This window comes from Myodes glareolus, chromosome 22, assembly GCF_982192425.1.
Source record: "Myodes glareolus chromosome 22, mMyoGla1.1, whole genome shotgun sequence".
In the NCBI taxonomy this organism is placed as follows: domain Eukaryota; kingdom Metazoa; phylum Chordata; class Mammalia; order Rodentia; family Cricetidae; genus Myodes; species Myodes glareolus.
The window spans coordinates 50,188,800-50,204,675 of NC_142047.1; the positions used below are offsets into that span (position 1 = coordinate 50,188,800).

Genomic DNA, 15,876 nt, shown 5'->3' on the forward strand with positions numbered 1-15,876 from the left:
CGTGGCGGTGTCTTGGCAGGACAGCTTACTCGATCTGCCTGAGTTCAGCTCATAATTTAAAACTTCACAGGACACTGAGGTATTCTTCTCACATCACAGATGGGGAAACTGAGGCTCACCGAGAGCACTGTGCATTTTCATAGTGCTTCCTCTGAGGTCAGAACAGGGCTGGAGGCTGAGCCTGGGAAGTCCTGTCCCACACTTAATGTCCTGGATTTTCCCAGTGTATGAAGTGACTCGGTTTCCCCTCCTTCTCCACCCACCACAGAGCCAAGTAAACACTCTGAACCAAATCCTATGCAGATTCAACAGTCCTCTTTAATACACATTCCCCGCAAACTTGGGGCCAAGACTCTGAGTGACAAGATGGGAAGGCCCCCACCATGCCCGAGAGCTCCGGCCACTCCAGGAGGTTCTGCAGTAACTCGGCTGGCCATCAGTCCTTCCAAGGCTTCATTCAATAATGTCAAGAGGAAGCTCCGGGAGGAGGGGCCATGATGTGAGTCACCACAGCTCCTCCCCACCACAGGAGTAATGCCAGCCTCCACCATGCCAAACCAGGGGCGGGCGGGAGCTGCGAGTTCAGTTTATGGGTCTCTTGGGCAGCTTTCGGGTCTGTATCGTCAGCAGGCCGCGGGTCAAATCTATTATGACTGGGCCTTTTCCAGCCCTCAGTGGTTGGAGGCGAAACCAGCCTTACTGAGCCGCTCGTCCCATGTCCCCAGCTACAGCTTTCCTCGATGACACTCCTACCTCACCACTTCCTGAGGGTCATCTGCCCAGTGCAGGTGTGCCATGACCCCCAAACCTTCCCCTCCTCTTTTCCTAACGGGATGGGTATGAACGGCTGCCAAGGGAGATGATGGGTCTTCCTGAACCCCATCCACACACTGAGGGACAGCGGGAGTCAGTAAAGACCAAGTATGCCCCAGGAGCTCAGGCCTCAGGTGGACCCGGGAGCTTCAACTTAAGGACCAATGCCTCCCAGACATTAGTGAGATTCCGGCGAGAGAGCTGTTTCCATGGCTGTTCACGGTTGTCGGAGCCACATGAGAGGGATCAAAAATGAACTCTCCACTGTCACCACGCTTCCTGTTCAGTAAATATGGGATGTGGCCAGGAATTGATATTGTTCGTAGTTATTTTTAATTAGCATGCAAGGTAACGGGTTTCAGGGGACGAAGTTCCGTGCTAGATAGCTTTCTTAGTGCGTGTGAAGGTCAGAGTTTGATACCCGGTGCTGGAAAAAGAGCAATGGGCTTCACTGTGGCATTGCTATACTAACTCTGTCTTGGTGGGCCTCCTCCCGACTCACAGAGCCTCTACTCGGGAGGCTAAAGGGGGAGGGCACAGAGTTCAAGGCCAGCCTGAGCAACGGAGGCAAACTGCGCCTGGATTGGGTTGCTGCCCACCATATCAGGGACACCCTCCTCACCCTGAAGGTCAGCCTAAGTCATTCCCAAGGCCACTTCAGGTGTCCTAGGATTCTCTCCAGCCATATAGGCCCTCATGTCAGAGCTCTGTGCTGGAGATGTTTGGGGTCCCGTAAAGCCAGCTGCTGAGGGACAGCACACGGGGTTCACTGCCCGTGCCTGGGAGGAAGCCAAGAGCTGCCTTCGGCCCTTTTCGCTCTAAAATACTGCCAGCTGCCAGCAATCTTCATTGCTGTCCACAGCCACGACTGTGGTTCAGGCCCAGATGCTTGAGCAGATGTCCGAGTGCAGGTGGTCTCTGGGATGGCATCTGAGTTCGCTACTCGAGCTGTGCATGATGGGACTTCCTGCTCCCTTCTCTCCTGACACCTGGAGACCCTGGCCAGGAGGTGCCAACTCCGCATCCCACACATGGAACTGCACTTTCTACCACCAACGACAGAGGGGCTTCCAAGGCCAGCTGTGCCCATCAGTGAGGAGTGTTGGCGTTTTAGGATTACCATAAGCCCTGGGTGGCCTCCAAGTACCAAGTCAGGGTTCTCACAGTAACGGTGAGAGAGCTGGAGACCCCAGGAGAAACAAGACGATGTCAAACCTTTCCCCTGGCCGGGGCAGGGACTGCAGTAATCTAGTGGAAAGCATTTGATTTAAAGAATGAAACTTAGATGAAAAAAACCACAACCCTCGCCTCCCATGAGAGTATCATTAAAAAAAAAAGCAGTTGTTTACTAAAATCAAAATTTTAAGGATGGAGATGTGGCTCAGAGAGTGTAAGACTTGCCCAGCTTGCATGCAACACTTGGGTTCTATTCCCAGCGCCACAAACAATACTGGGTATGGTTGCACATGCCTGTGACTCCAGTACTTGGGAGGAGGAAGTAGAAGGATCAGAAATTCAAGGTCATCCTGGGTCATATTGTGTGCTCATGGCCAGCCTGGGCTACACGAGATCCTACCTCCAAAAAGTTAAGTCAAAACTGTAAAACTCCGTAAAAAGCAAAATATCAAATTTTTTCAAAGGACAAAATATGACCCAGACTTTATAAAACCCATACTGGCTGGTCCATCCCTAATTCTGGTTCAGGACCTTAATAAAACTTTATTTAATAAAAAGAAGGAAGGAAGGAAGGAAGGAAGGAAGGAAGGAAGAAGGAAGGAAGGAAGGAAGGAAGGAAGGAAGGAAGAAAGAAGAAGAAGAAAGAAAAGGAAAGGAAAGGAAAGGAAAGGAAAGGAAAGGAAAGGAAAGGAAAGGAAAGGAAAGGAAAGGAAAGGAAAGGAAAGGAAAGGAAAGGAAAGAAAAGAAACCAAGCTGCCAATCACAGCAGATAATGGTTTAGCACTGCAATTTTGGCTCCTATGCTAAAATACCATTTCTCTTGATGGCCCAGATTTCAGGTATACTTTTGTTTTCCTTAAGCTGCTGGAGACAGATCTCAGGGACTTGGTGCTCAGTAAACACTCTGCCACCAGGCTGCACCCTTGGCTCTCTATTGCATTCTGCAGGTGGCCCTGCCCTGTGCCCCACTTCCTGAATCGGCCTGGGTCGATACATACATTTGGGGCTCATGAGCAGCGGGCCTTGTATTTGGGGGTACGGCCATTGTATTCTGGGTTCTGTCCTGCTTGATGAGCCTGCATATTTGCAGAGAACGTTCTGGGGTCCGTTTTGCTGACGGGGCACAGCCCTTGCCAGGGGTACTGGCATCAAAGCCTTCTCAACTTTAACGATGTATGACATTTTGGAGACAAAATACGTTTGGGCTAATCATATTTTAATAGCCCTACCTTTTTGCACAGCCCTCCTGCCCAGTGCACAGTGACGTTTTAATTTCCCAGCTCTGATGAGCCTCATTCCAACTAGGCATTCAGTTTCCCCCACTTATAAATTTCTCTCCCAGATGTCAGATGCCAGGGAACTCTCCAGAACAACTCCACAAATACAGTATTTAATATTGGATGTCAGTTTGGGTGTTCCACTCAATTTCCTGGAAAGAGCTTGAACCGCCTCCCCTGTTGGGTGGGACATCCAATCAGCTCCGTACTCCCAGGCCAGAGGAGTGCCCTGTGATACCAGGCAACTGAGTGCTCTCATTTCTGAAACACAAATTCGGAGCAGATGTGAGGACAGAGTGTCATTTATTTCCAGATGCAGCCGTTATCAGGCAAGCAGGGAGAAGGGACAGTCCTCAGGGGCCAAGCTTGTGAGCCCCTTCCCTCCACAGCACAGCAGGCTTTCTGGGCAGCCCCCCCCAAAGGAAAGGCAGGCAAAGGTGGCTGGCATGGTGTCCCGCTCTCTGTTCCTGAGGAGCAATGAAGGTAAGATGCAGAGGCTTGGAGCAGGTTTTCCACGCAACTTGGGATTTCATTTTATTAAGGATAAGGTATTATATAGCTCAGACTGACCCCAAGTTCACTATGTAGCCCAGGATAACCTTAAACTTATGCTCCCATTTTGAGCCCAGGACCAGAGTGGACAGTGTGTCACAGGTGGGAAGCAAGATGCCAACGGGCAGTCGGTTGCACCATCCCACGAGGAAATGATGGGTCCTGAGTGGAGTCCTCCTCTGTAACAGACAAGAGAGATAGAATTAACAGAGCTAGGAACTAGAACCTCACAACAGGACAGTGAACTCCTGAGCCCTGCATGCTCGTTCTGGGCCCACGCATAATTGAAGCTAGGAGACAACAGAGCCTTCCCAGGAATCTGATGTCATGACGTCAGAAGGTTGGGGTCTAGTCCTAACTCTCTCGGGCCTCTGAGGAACGCACTTTACCATCTAGGCCTCAGTTTCCCAGCGTCAATACTAGAAGTGGAACAGAGGAGTTCAAAGTCCCTCCTAGAGCTGAGACTTCTCCCCTCTACCTTTGCTACGGACAGAGGGTGAAGACAAGGCTCTTTGTCACCTTCTTGCCATGACAGAAGGCAACCTGAGTCCTTCGCGTGTGGAGACCCCACGTGGGACTTTAGGAGTCGCAGCTGCAGGTACCATCTGGTGGAAGTGTGTGGGCGTTTCCTGACTGCCTCCTTACTTCTTGGTCTGGCTGAGTGTTCCGGAGTATGTCTGCCCCTCACAAGACTATGGAGCCATCCTGTGTACCCCCGTAACAAGTGACTGAACCTTCCATCTGCTTAAGTTTCTTTTGGGGGGGGTGGATCTATTGCTAATTAAATCGTAGATGATCCCACCTCACAACTATCTGCCATGACTGGAGTCACTGAAATACAGACTATAGGGCGGGGCTACTCTGCAAGGCCCAGCCTAGTGTTAGACGGGGTGGTTGGATCCTGAAATGGCCCAGGCAAACCTGGGGCAGAGACAAAGAGCCCTTGGTTTCTGGGAAGGTCAAGTCCTCTTGGTAGATCACATGTCCTCATCCTTACCATGGTGAAATGCATATTGCCAAGTCATCCCGTTACACCCTGACCCATCACACACCACGGGACTGAGCAGTGAGTCCCCATTAAGCCCTGTGTCGGTCTCTCTGCTACACCATACACACCTTTGCCCACTTATGGAAGCCCTTTCACAGCCCTGGCTCGGACACGAACACCAGGGACACACGGGAACACAGGAACAGTTCCCATAACCAGGAATATGGACACCCCGAAATAAAGCCACACTTCCCAGCCTCCCTTGCTGGTAGCTGATGTTATCTGACCACAGTATAACGAATAAGATTAAGGTAAGAACGTGGTCACCTTATCCCTAAAACGTCTCACAAGCCCCTACAGCTGGCTGGAGTCCCTGCTCTTCCTTCTAGGCAGTCCTATTTCCTGCTGACCGGAATAGAGACGTGATACACGGCACTAAAGCAGCCTTCTTGTGTGCAGGGGCATAAGGTCCGCACTGCAGAGCAACCAAACAGAACTGTCTTGAAGGTGCCATGGAGGAGAAGTGTCAGAGCCCTGTGGCCTTGGTGTGAGAGACAGGGGAGTTTTCGTTCCTGCTTCTGTTGGTTCTTCTGCTGTTTTCACCCGGAGACCACTGGCATCCACCAGGGGACACAGAGGGTGTAAGAGGCTCTGGCTACACACAGGGTGCTGCTGTAACTGCCCTGTGGGGAAGCTCTGGACCCCTAGGGACCTGAGAGGTCCTGCTCTACTTTATGAACCAGACCTGAGACACCTGTCCCGTGTCAGAGGGAAAGGCTGTGAGCCTCTGATAGGGTGCATGCCATCCTGCACAAGCCATCCTGCACATGCCATCCTGCACATGCCATCCTGCACAGCATAGAGGAGCCACCTGAGTGTGAGGACCAGTCCTGACCACAGCTCCAAACCAGAGTGGGGGGCACAGTATCTGTGGTGTGGTGCTCATTGTACGGTGCCCACGGCGTGGTGCTCACTGTATGGTGCCCACGGCGTGGTGCTCACTGTATGGTGCCCACGGCATGGTGCTCACTGCCCGGTGCCCACAGCGTGGTGCTCACTGTATGGTGCCCACGGCATGGTGCTCACTGCCCGGTGCCCACGGCGTGGTACTCACTGCACGGTGCCCACGGCGTGGTGCTCACTCCACACTGCACAGTGCTCACCAATCACACCCTCATTCAGAGGTCCTCAGTTCAGCCCAGACCAGGGTCTAGTCCCAGAATCTTGGACCCTGGGTTCATATGCTCCTTGGCCTATATTCTAGCCTTCTCTCTCCTCAGGTCCCCACTGTTCCCCAGATAACCTATTGAAACCACTGAAACTATCTCAAAATAAAAAAAATAACAGGGTTGGGCAGGGCTACTCAGTGGTGAGAACCAACTCTTGCAAGTTGCCCTCTGACCTGAACACATATCACACACACACAGTAATAAAATTTAAACTTCTACTTATTCGTCTTATGTGCACGGGTGTTTTGCCTGTCTGCATGCGTGGGCACCATGTGCCTGCCTGGTGCCTATGGAGGCCAGAAGAGGGCATGATATAAGGCCCAAGAATGGAGTTACAGATGGTTGTGAGCTGCCCTGTGGATGTTGGGAATCCAACCCAGGGCCTCTACAAGAGCAGCCAGCATGCTTAACTTCTGAGCCATCTCCACCCCACCCCCATTTTTAAAGGTTTAAAACAAACAAAGGCCTGTTCATTCTGACACTCTACCCTGGGAGCTCCTGGGTGCACTGACTTGGGCTTTGACTGTCTTTTAGTTAAGCATCAGGACCGTGTGTCTGACCTTGGCGTGCATGAATCCAGCAGGCACTGGAGGTTGACAAGGGCTGCAGCTACTTCAGCGTCTACAAAGGCTGGTACGGGAGACCCTCCACTGCAGACTTTGCAAAAGACCGCTTTGCGCAGCATTCCCACACTGTGGAGAACAAACTATTTTCTCATTTGGGGGCAAAAGTGTCCTTTTATGGGAAACAGGCTCGGCCCTGGGTATGCTCCGCACATGAAAGCCACTCTGCTCTCATTTGTGGCCTCCTGACCACAAGACAAGATCTTTAATTAAAATCGGTTTGGTTGTATGTGTGTCTTTCAAAGAAAACCATGGAAATAGTGTTTGTGAGTCAAGACCTAACAGACGCTACCCTACCCCAGTCACCCTCCTCATTTAGCCAGTCCTCCATGAGACGCTGGAGGGCTGGGAGGTGGTACCACTGTGGCCCTGTGGCGAACCCCTCTGAGCACACACAGCCTGGTCTTCACCAAGGGCAAGAGGACAGGGCAGAGGAGGGTGCCTAACGTGTCCTAAGGGCACGCATAGCCCAGGGCTGGGGAATGCCTGGCTCTGAATGGCTAGAAGGCCAGGGCCAGCCCAGGCAGATTTGCTCATTATCTGCACATGGCCAGGGGGAATGTGGAATCACATGGCTTTTGGGAACTGTTTCCAGTCCAGGAATGAGCCTGCGGAGACCAGCGTGCCATCGAACATGTTAGCGAAATGAATGCTTAGCCATGTTTTTGGGAATCCTGTGGTTGGGCGTTCCATGTTTTTTCCTCTGCCAACAGCATTCTGCGCTCTTGACCCCCCCCCCCTCCTTGCTGCAAAGAAGAGCCAGGGCTGCACACGACAGAGCCCTGCTCAAGCAAGATCTAGAAGGCTTTGCTCGCAGGCTTGCCCACCCTCTCAGGGCTTCCCTCCCACTCCCAGGGGTGGCTCCTCCTGGCCACAGACCTTTCAAAGTCTGCAGCATGGACTTGGAGGCTGACACCAGATGTGTGTGGCATTTTCCAGCTCTCACTGATCCTCAGCTGTGCTCACTAGCTATGCCAGCCCAGGTGACTGAGGAAGCTGCTTTCCAATGTCAGCGAAGGAGCTCTGCGGCCTAGGGGTAAGGGCAGCGCCTGATCACGTGACAGGACACACAACACACTAATTTGGGAAGGGAGGTATTCTTACACAGACAGTCAATGACAGAATTTGCATTTTATCTTATGAACCAACGAAACTCTAGACTAATCAGAGTGAGTCTCCAGAAAGGTGGCTGAAGGAGATGCTAAGAATGAGACAGGCGGGACGCGGGTGGGAGTGTGCACACCCCAAACACTATGCACAGGTGTGCGAGTCTACGGTGTATCTGTCGTCATCTCTTTGCTAGGACAAAATTCCTGACACACGCAACTTAAAAAAGGAAGGGTTTATTTAAGCTCACACTTTGAGGGTACACAATCCATCCTGGTCAGGAAGGCATGGTGACAGGAGCGTGAGGCAGCTGGTCACATGGCATCCCCAGTTGGGAAGCACAGAGAGATGAACGCTGGTGCTCAACTCACTTCCTCCTTTACTCAGCCCACGACCCAGACCATGAGATGGTGCTGCCGACATTCAGCGTGAATCTTCCCACTTTAGTGAACACAACCTAGAAACTTCTCGACAGGCAGACCCAGGGGTTTGTTTCCATGGTGATACAAACCTGTTACACTACTAGAGCCATTGAAATCCCATCCTCAGCTGATGGGATACATGAACAAGATAAACCAGTCAAATTAAAAGGCTGACCCAATCCTACCCATCATCTTGATCTCAGGGAATTCAGCAGTTGTAGGTGCCTCATTCTTTCTGAGTGCATAAGAAGGGTATACCAAGACCAAGCACTTGCTGGGTGGTAGGACATTGTCACATGTCATGGGGAGCTAAGGGGGGCTGTCTAGAGCATTTCAGGACAGCTGGATGGTAAGGAACAAAGCCGAAGACCTGCCACCGGTGCCGACAGAGCATGACAGTTGCGGGGAAAACCAACTGCTTTCTGATGGGATCCGGAGTCAGCTTCAGAGGAAGAGATTCAAGTCCAGGACACCTGGTCAAAAGCTGGAAGTCAGACCACAGGCCCTAGGGGAGAAACCGCTACTGTTGCTTGGTTATATGGGCATGTTATAATCAAAATTGCCTTCTAAATATTTCTGTTTACACCCATAAATCAGCACTGCTCTCAAGCTTGGTCAGAGGAGCTTCCCTTTGCAGTCTAGTAGTTAGTGCAGACTCACGACTGGTCAAAGTGCTACACTAAGTGACTATGGGCACTGAACCCTACATGGGACATCTCTATCCATCCTTTCCCTGCAGGACTCGGGGAGCATTGTGGAAGAGGAATCAGGAAGAATGCAAAAGCTGGAGGCTGGGGGAGGGCTATGACATGCTGTCTTCTGGACGTGGCATCACCATTGCCCTTACGAACTCACAGCAACCATGGTGACCTACACGAGATCATTCCAGTACGCATTCTAGCGTGGATAGGAGAGGGACCATAAAATTTCATCCCTGGCTGAGAACATACTGACAACCTATGGCTGCTAGAAAAGGGAGGGCCAATCTTCCTGAAAGGTATGGCTGCTGGCAGGCTGCCCATGCCTCTTGGATGGCAAATACCCACATGCATCTGGGCAGCACTAACCAGACTCTGTTATCGTAAAGAAGAGGAGGAGGAGAAAGAAGAGGAGGAGGAGGAGGAAAAGGTGGGAGAGGAGGGAAAGGAAGTATTGAGAAAACCTGAGGAGTGAGAGGACTGTTGACATGAATGTGAGCAACATGCACTGTGTACATGTATAGAACTGCCAATATAAAAAAAATATTCTTTAAAAGGAAGGCAAAAATATTCACAGCTCACAGAAACAAGCACAGGAGAGAAATGATCCCCCAAGACCAGTGGCAGCAGAGAAGAGCGAATCCTAATTTACTGTGTGTGACTAACGGAATCCTTAGAGAGAGAGACACGGTTGACGCCATGTCAGCTATGGACGACTTTCAAGCGGGTGGTATGAGCATCTGTGTTAGGAAAGAGAAGAGGGAAGCAAGCCAGATGCAGGGTCAAAGGAAGTGAGAGCAGGGATGAGAAAAAAGTAGAGGGCCAGCAAGATGGCGCAGCAGGGTAAAGGAGCTTGGTGCCAAGGCTGATGACCTGGGTTCAGTCCCTGGGACCTATGTGGTGAGAGAACTGACTCCACAAGGCTGACCTCTGACCTCCACATGCATACAGGCAAACAAATATAATAAAGAGAACATTAAAAAAAAGAAAATCAAGGAAATAAGGGGAAAAGAAGAAAAAGAAGGGAAGCCCAAAGAAGTACCTCTGAAGGAGTTAATACAGGTGACATAGATCTATACCTACATCTAATCTACATCTATATCTGTATCTATATCAAATGACCAAAAAAGAAACAAAAAGATAAAAGTCACAGATCATGAGGACAAAGGATGACATATCACGACAGATCTTACGGGTTTTGGTTTTGGTTTCTTTTAATGACCTGCAAATCACGGGAGCAGGTTGGCATGAATAAATTCAATGAGATAAATCGATAAACTCTTCACACACACACACACACACACACACACTTGTGTAAAACCACAAGAGACAGAATCTCTCAGCATCTCTGAGTCTGTTGAGGTTAGACACAGCCTCCATCCTGCCTTGGCTCCCAGGGGCCAGCCTGGGTCCCGACACCCACACCTACTGGGGGACCAGCTGCAGCTGATGCACACTGGGCTCATGGCAGACACCCCTCTGACCCCCTTTTTCCATCCTTATCTCATTGATGAAGGCAAGCGGGGCCTGAGAGGGAGAGGAACTCTCCCAAAGCCCTACAGCTGTATCGGGGCAGGCTGTCAAGCTTGGATAGTCCCAAGGCAACGTATGCTCTAAGCACCAAATTCTACAGTCTCCTTCCTTCTTCTAAATATGATTCTAGCTGGCCAGCCTGACCTACAGTGTAATGCAGCCCTACAGGAGTTCTGATGGTCAGCAAAAGACACATGTCACATAGGGTAAGGGACTCACTCATGGCAACACAGCCTGGGTCTACATCCTGCTCACGGAGCTTGGCCTTTCTGTAACAATCTGTCAAGTTGCCCATGACAGTCAAGCCACCCAGAGCTAGACATCCCACTGACCTCCGACCCCTGGCCCTAGACTGAGGGCCACAGGGCTCATGGAGAGATGGTGGTGGCCCTGGCATCAAGATTCCTCGAGCGACGAAAATAAAATAAATTGTCCCAGATGACAAAGGCACTGGTTCTACATGTCGACCCCCAGCAAGTCCCACTCCACCTACGTGAGCTGCCCAAAGGTGACAGGCATTGTGGTGTTACTGTTGTCCCCAAAGAGCAGCTCAGAGAATTTAATTAACTTGCCTAGGGCACACACAGCCGTAATGGAACAATTTTACACAAGTACTTTAGAAATCTCTGAAATCAAAAAATAAAAAAAATAAAAGAAATTAAAAAAAAAAGAAAAAGAAGAGAAAGCTCTGAAATCTGTGTCAAACTTTTCCAGTCTTGTGAAGGAGCAGAATCCAGTTCACAATCCCTTCGTGTCCTCTCCAGTCCCTCCTGGAGTGGGTCTTATACCTTCTGGGGTAGTTTAAAGGAAATGGCCCCCAAAGGGAGTGGCACTCTAGGAGGTGTGGCTTTGTTGGAGTAGGTATAACCTTGTTGGAGAAAGTGTGTCACTGTGGGGGTGGGCTTTGAGGTCTCCTATGCTCAAGCTACACCCAGTGAGACTGTTTACTTCCTGTTGCCTACAGGTCAAGATGTTAGACTCTCAGCTCCTTCTCCAGCTCCTTCTCCTTGTCTTTCTTTTTAAGAGTTGCCATGGTCATGCTGTCTCTTCACAGCAATAGAAACCCTAAGTAAGACAGCTTCTGCGTGGCATCCTGGGCAGAACCACAAAGCAGCTTCACTCTGGGCCAGTCCACAGGTGGACTGTGCTCCAGAGGGAATATTCCACCTCCACCCTACTGCTTGAGAAGTTTGGATATTTGGAGTAATTTCTGTTCATCTTGCAGAGGGCAAAGAGGGCCAGACAGCAGGAATTATGTGCTACATAATGCTGCCTCTGGCCAGAGCATTTTTCCAAGGTGGTGAAGCCCAGGAACTCAGTCACTGCACTTTAAAGACATTCCCTTCTCTCCCGCCCTCCATATTTCCTTCCCAGAAGCCACCAGTCCTAGCAAGCATCTCACCAAGGCAGCAGGGAAGGCTGCCCTTCCCCTGGTCTGGGAGCCATTTTGTATGGGAAATGAAACAACGTTTTAGTTCAAGGGAAGGGGTGGAGTATTCGCCAAGAATGCCCCAAATCATTTCTGTGCTGGGAGCCACTAGCACTCAGCTTAACTACACAGCGGCCATGCCCTGCAGAACGCAATCACACTGCAGAGTCTCCCCCAGAGTATGCGCGGGCACACACAGCATCCAGACTTGGGAGGCTCCAAGCCTCTCTCATCCCAGATGCCTACCCTCCCTCCCTCAGGAGCATGTGTCTGGCTCTTTCCTGGGTGGAGGAGTATTCTGCTGGGCGACTTGTCAAGCAGCTGACCAATCCAGAGTCCACAGGCCAGGGGGCCACATTTCTTAGCCCTACCTTGTCCTGTCCACAACTGAGCTGGGAACTCAGAGGCTAGCAGCCTCACTTGTACCTTTCAGGAATCCAGTCACACCATCTACCCGTTCTGCCATGTCTGGTCCAACAAGGAAATTACTTTCTACCACAGAAATCTGTTGTATTCTGTTCTATCCCAGATTACAGCAAACACACAAACCCATAGCTCCCTGTCCCCAGCATACATATGTGCACACACATACATATACATACACATGCACACACACATGCACAAACACACTCATACACATGCATATGCCCACACGACTACATATGTAGACATACATGTATTCACACATACACACATGTGCTGACACAGACACATGCATGCATACACTTAGGTATATGCATACACATGCACACACATGCAGCTCCCAGTGCACATGGAAGACAGGGCATGTCCCAAGGAGCCCAGGCTGCTGGGGTCCCGCCCACCCCATCAGCATCTCTGAAAGGCCCCTTTGTGACAGGAGGGCTTTGACCCTACACAATGCTCTCTTGTCCACTGGCCTCCAGAGAAGGAAGGGAGTAATTTCGCAGCGGTTTCCCCAACGCTGAGTTCTGCTGGAGACTCACGTTTCCCAGACTGATCTGCAACGCAGACTCTGTCCCCAAGGAGATCCAGGCTGGGCCTGGAGAGGGCCAGCAGGGTGGAACACACGAACTCATGCCATCCTACCTGGGATGTCGCAAAACCCAGCAGGGCTCTGGCCACACCCTAGGGGGCCACTGGTGACAAGGTACTCAGAAGGAAAGCCCAGTCAGCAAGCCAGGCAGCGTACCTTTTTTCCTGTGATCTGAAAGAAAAGCTTTGTGTGTTGGAGAGGGCTGATTAAACACGGTGCTCATGGTGGAAGTGGATTTTCTTATCACTTCAGCATCAGTCACAGAGACATCGTCCAGGTTACCACCTGCAGGTGCACCTGGGGACAGACTGCACCCTCACTGTAGGGCTGCATACGGTTCATATCTCTAGAACTCCTACCTCAGCCCAGCATTCCCCCTCAGAGGCCACTGGCCTGTGGTACCCAAAGCATGAGTCCCCAAACCCCAACTGAGAGATGATTTGTGATGGATCCGGCAGGAAGGAAGTTTGGGGTATTATGCCGTCTTTGGGTAAGCCCAAAGCCAACCTACAGCTGATTGAAATAAACAAAACTGGCATTTAGGAAATTCTTTCCATGCTTCTCCAGAGTAAGGAGCAGGGGTGACTTCTCAGAATGTTCCAGAAAGGGGAGCCTCGGGCCCAACTCTCCACTTTAAGAAGATCTGCCCTCTTGATTGTACTTGAAGGTTTGTGGAGTCTTCCTGGCTGTCAGCACAGTGTGACACGGAGAAGGGGCATCCCAAGACAGAATAGAGAATCAGCTGCCTGACCGTGGCTTCTCCACCTAATGGCCCTGTAAATCTGAGTGATGTGTGTAACAACGGCCCCCAGGTATACATACGGGAATTAATACTTACAGTGCTTGAAGGCTGTGAGTGCGTAAAATGTCGCTGATGCTCGGCATGTTACTGTGGCTGTCTTCATTCTCTGCACACATGTGACGCCCCCATTATCATCCCAAAGAAAGGGTTCAGCTCTACCAGAAGGGCACAAAGGCCAGTGGTGACAGCTGGGACTCCATCACTGTGCCAAGCTTGGTCCTGGAGAACGTCAACACAAACTCTAATAAACAACACGTATAAGTACACTGGCTGAGGAGCCAGGGGCCTGGCCTCATGGCCGACACAGGCCTGCCTAGAGGCTTAGGACTGGGCCTACAGGGCAGATGGACAGCAACCATGGCCGACGCAGTGCTGACACCTGCCTCAGATTCCAGCTGTGGCCACCCAACAAGTACCAACAGCTTGAGTGGTGGAACAGCTGAGTTCATTGTGCTCCCTCCAGCGCCTCCCAAACCCCCACCCCAATCCCTCTCTCCACCATCTGCAGAAACAGGTACTAAGCCTTCGCCAGGACACAAGCAAGTCTGCATTTTGCTCTTGGACTTTGGTGCCTGGACAGATGAGAAGTTAGTCTTTCTGCGTGAAGTGATGGGATCCAATGCATCCTCCTGTTATGAACCACCATCCCATACATATAAACATTGGCTCCATGCTTCTGCAGATCCAGGAAGGTCTAGCCAGAAAGTATCAATCACTATCATCTTCCAGCACCGTTTCCCCAATACTGGCCCCTCGTGTGTTTTCTGGTCTGCTTCTGGTCACTCTGGATCCTGTCCACCTGTTGGTCTGTCTTGCCATGTTCCTCCGTGTGTGTGATGCCTGGTATGCCGGACTGCGAAGCTTCCAGACATGGGCATGAACATTAAGGATGTACCCTGTGAACAGGTCTCAAGACTCCCAGAAGCCTGCGCTTGGACAGGTGTGTCCTTTGTGCTTCCTGATTCTGCTTCTGTCCCTGAGCTCTGCCCTTAGGTGGACAGGAAGGTGGAGGCCCTGAAGTTGACACTGCCCTTCCTACAGGCTCAGGTGCTGGAAGCTGGGTCCTCTGTGTGGCAGAGCTGGGACCTTTAGGAGATGATTCCTAGGGAAAGGTGACTGTCCCTGGGAACACAGCATGGAGGAGCCGTAGGAAAGCACACTGCCACCAGGTGAGGCTGCTCCTCTCAGTCTCCCAGCTGCTATCTAACCTTGCCCCCGCCCCACTGCCACCATCATGCCATTAGTCACAGCATGGCACAGCCAGGGCTTTAAACTCACCACACCCCATGCTGGTTAGTGTTCTTCTGTCGACTGACGACAGGCTGGCGTCATCTGAGGAGAGGGAGCCTCAGCTGAGGACTTACCTCTCTCACACTGACTACAGACAAATCTGGGCAGCATTTTCTGGGTTGATGATTGATGAGGAGGGCCCAGTTCATTATGGATGAGGCCACCCATGGCTGAGCAAGCCAAGGAGAGCAAGTCAGTAAGCAACACTCCTCCATGGCCAGCCTCCAGGTTTCTGCCTTGAGTTCCTGCCCTGATTTCCCTCCATGACAGACTCTGACCTGGGACGCCTAAGCCAAACAATGCCTTTTTCTTCCCACACTGCTTCTGGTCAGAGTGTTTATCAGAGAAACAGAAAGCAAACGAGGACCCACGCACATGCACACACATGCACACGCACACACACAGACACTGCCATCAACCTCGCCTCCTGATAAGCGCCAAGCCTCGGGTGTTTCATCCTACCAACAGAAGCATGAAAGCATATTGCAGGAGGGAAATCTGTCCCCAGACCCACCAGGGGACTCATGGGTGGCAAACTTTGCATGAACTCTCCTGCACTAGCAATATCAGCCAGGGCAGGAACAACATGGTAGCTACAGCACACTACCGTAGGGCTTGTTTCTCGGAAAAGCTCCACGCCCACGCCTCAAAGGAACGAAACCCCAGACCCCACAGACCCGCCCCATGAAGCTCTGCCTCATGCTGTCTCCACAGTGCCTGGAAGTTCATCACTGAAGTGGGTTGACTCCTTTCTGCTGGTTTGAAGAAAAATAACTTCTCTTGTTTGTTATAGCCACATTTGTTATTTAAAGGGATAAAATAATTAAAACAAGTGGCCCCACGCCGCGCCGGGTTTTATCTTTACCATCACATTTGACGTAAGAATTGGACAATAACCGGGGTCCAAGAACTTTATCTGTCA

The 15,876-nt window shown here is 51.1% G+C and overlaps 1 long non-coding RNA gene across 2 annotated transcripts in view; it reads right to left on the reverse strand.

The window, feature by feature from the left end:
* Positions 1–3,184: 3,184 nt before the first annotated feature.
* Positions 3,185–15,876, reverse strand: part of LOC125402581 (uncharacterized) — a 31,911-nt gene continuing 19,219 nt past the window's right edge. Inside the window, exons 2-4 of one of the 2 annotated variants that reach the window (XR_015736010.1) lie at positions 13,701–13,883; positions 3,837–3,997; positions 3,185–3,527 (exon numbers count right to left, since the gene is read on the reverse strand). This is a non-coding gene — a long non-coding RNA (uncharacterized LOC125402581). Of the gene's footprint in view, positions 3,528–3,552; positions 3,998–13,700; positions 13,884–15,876 lie in introns of those variants that run through there. The other variant, XR_015736009.1, reaches the window with a different exon arrangement.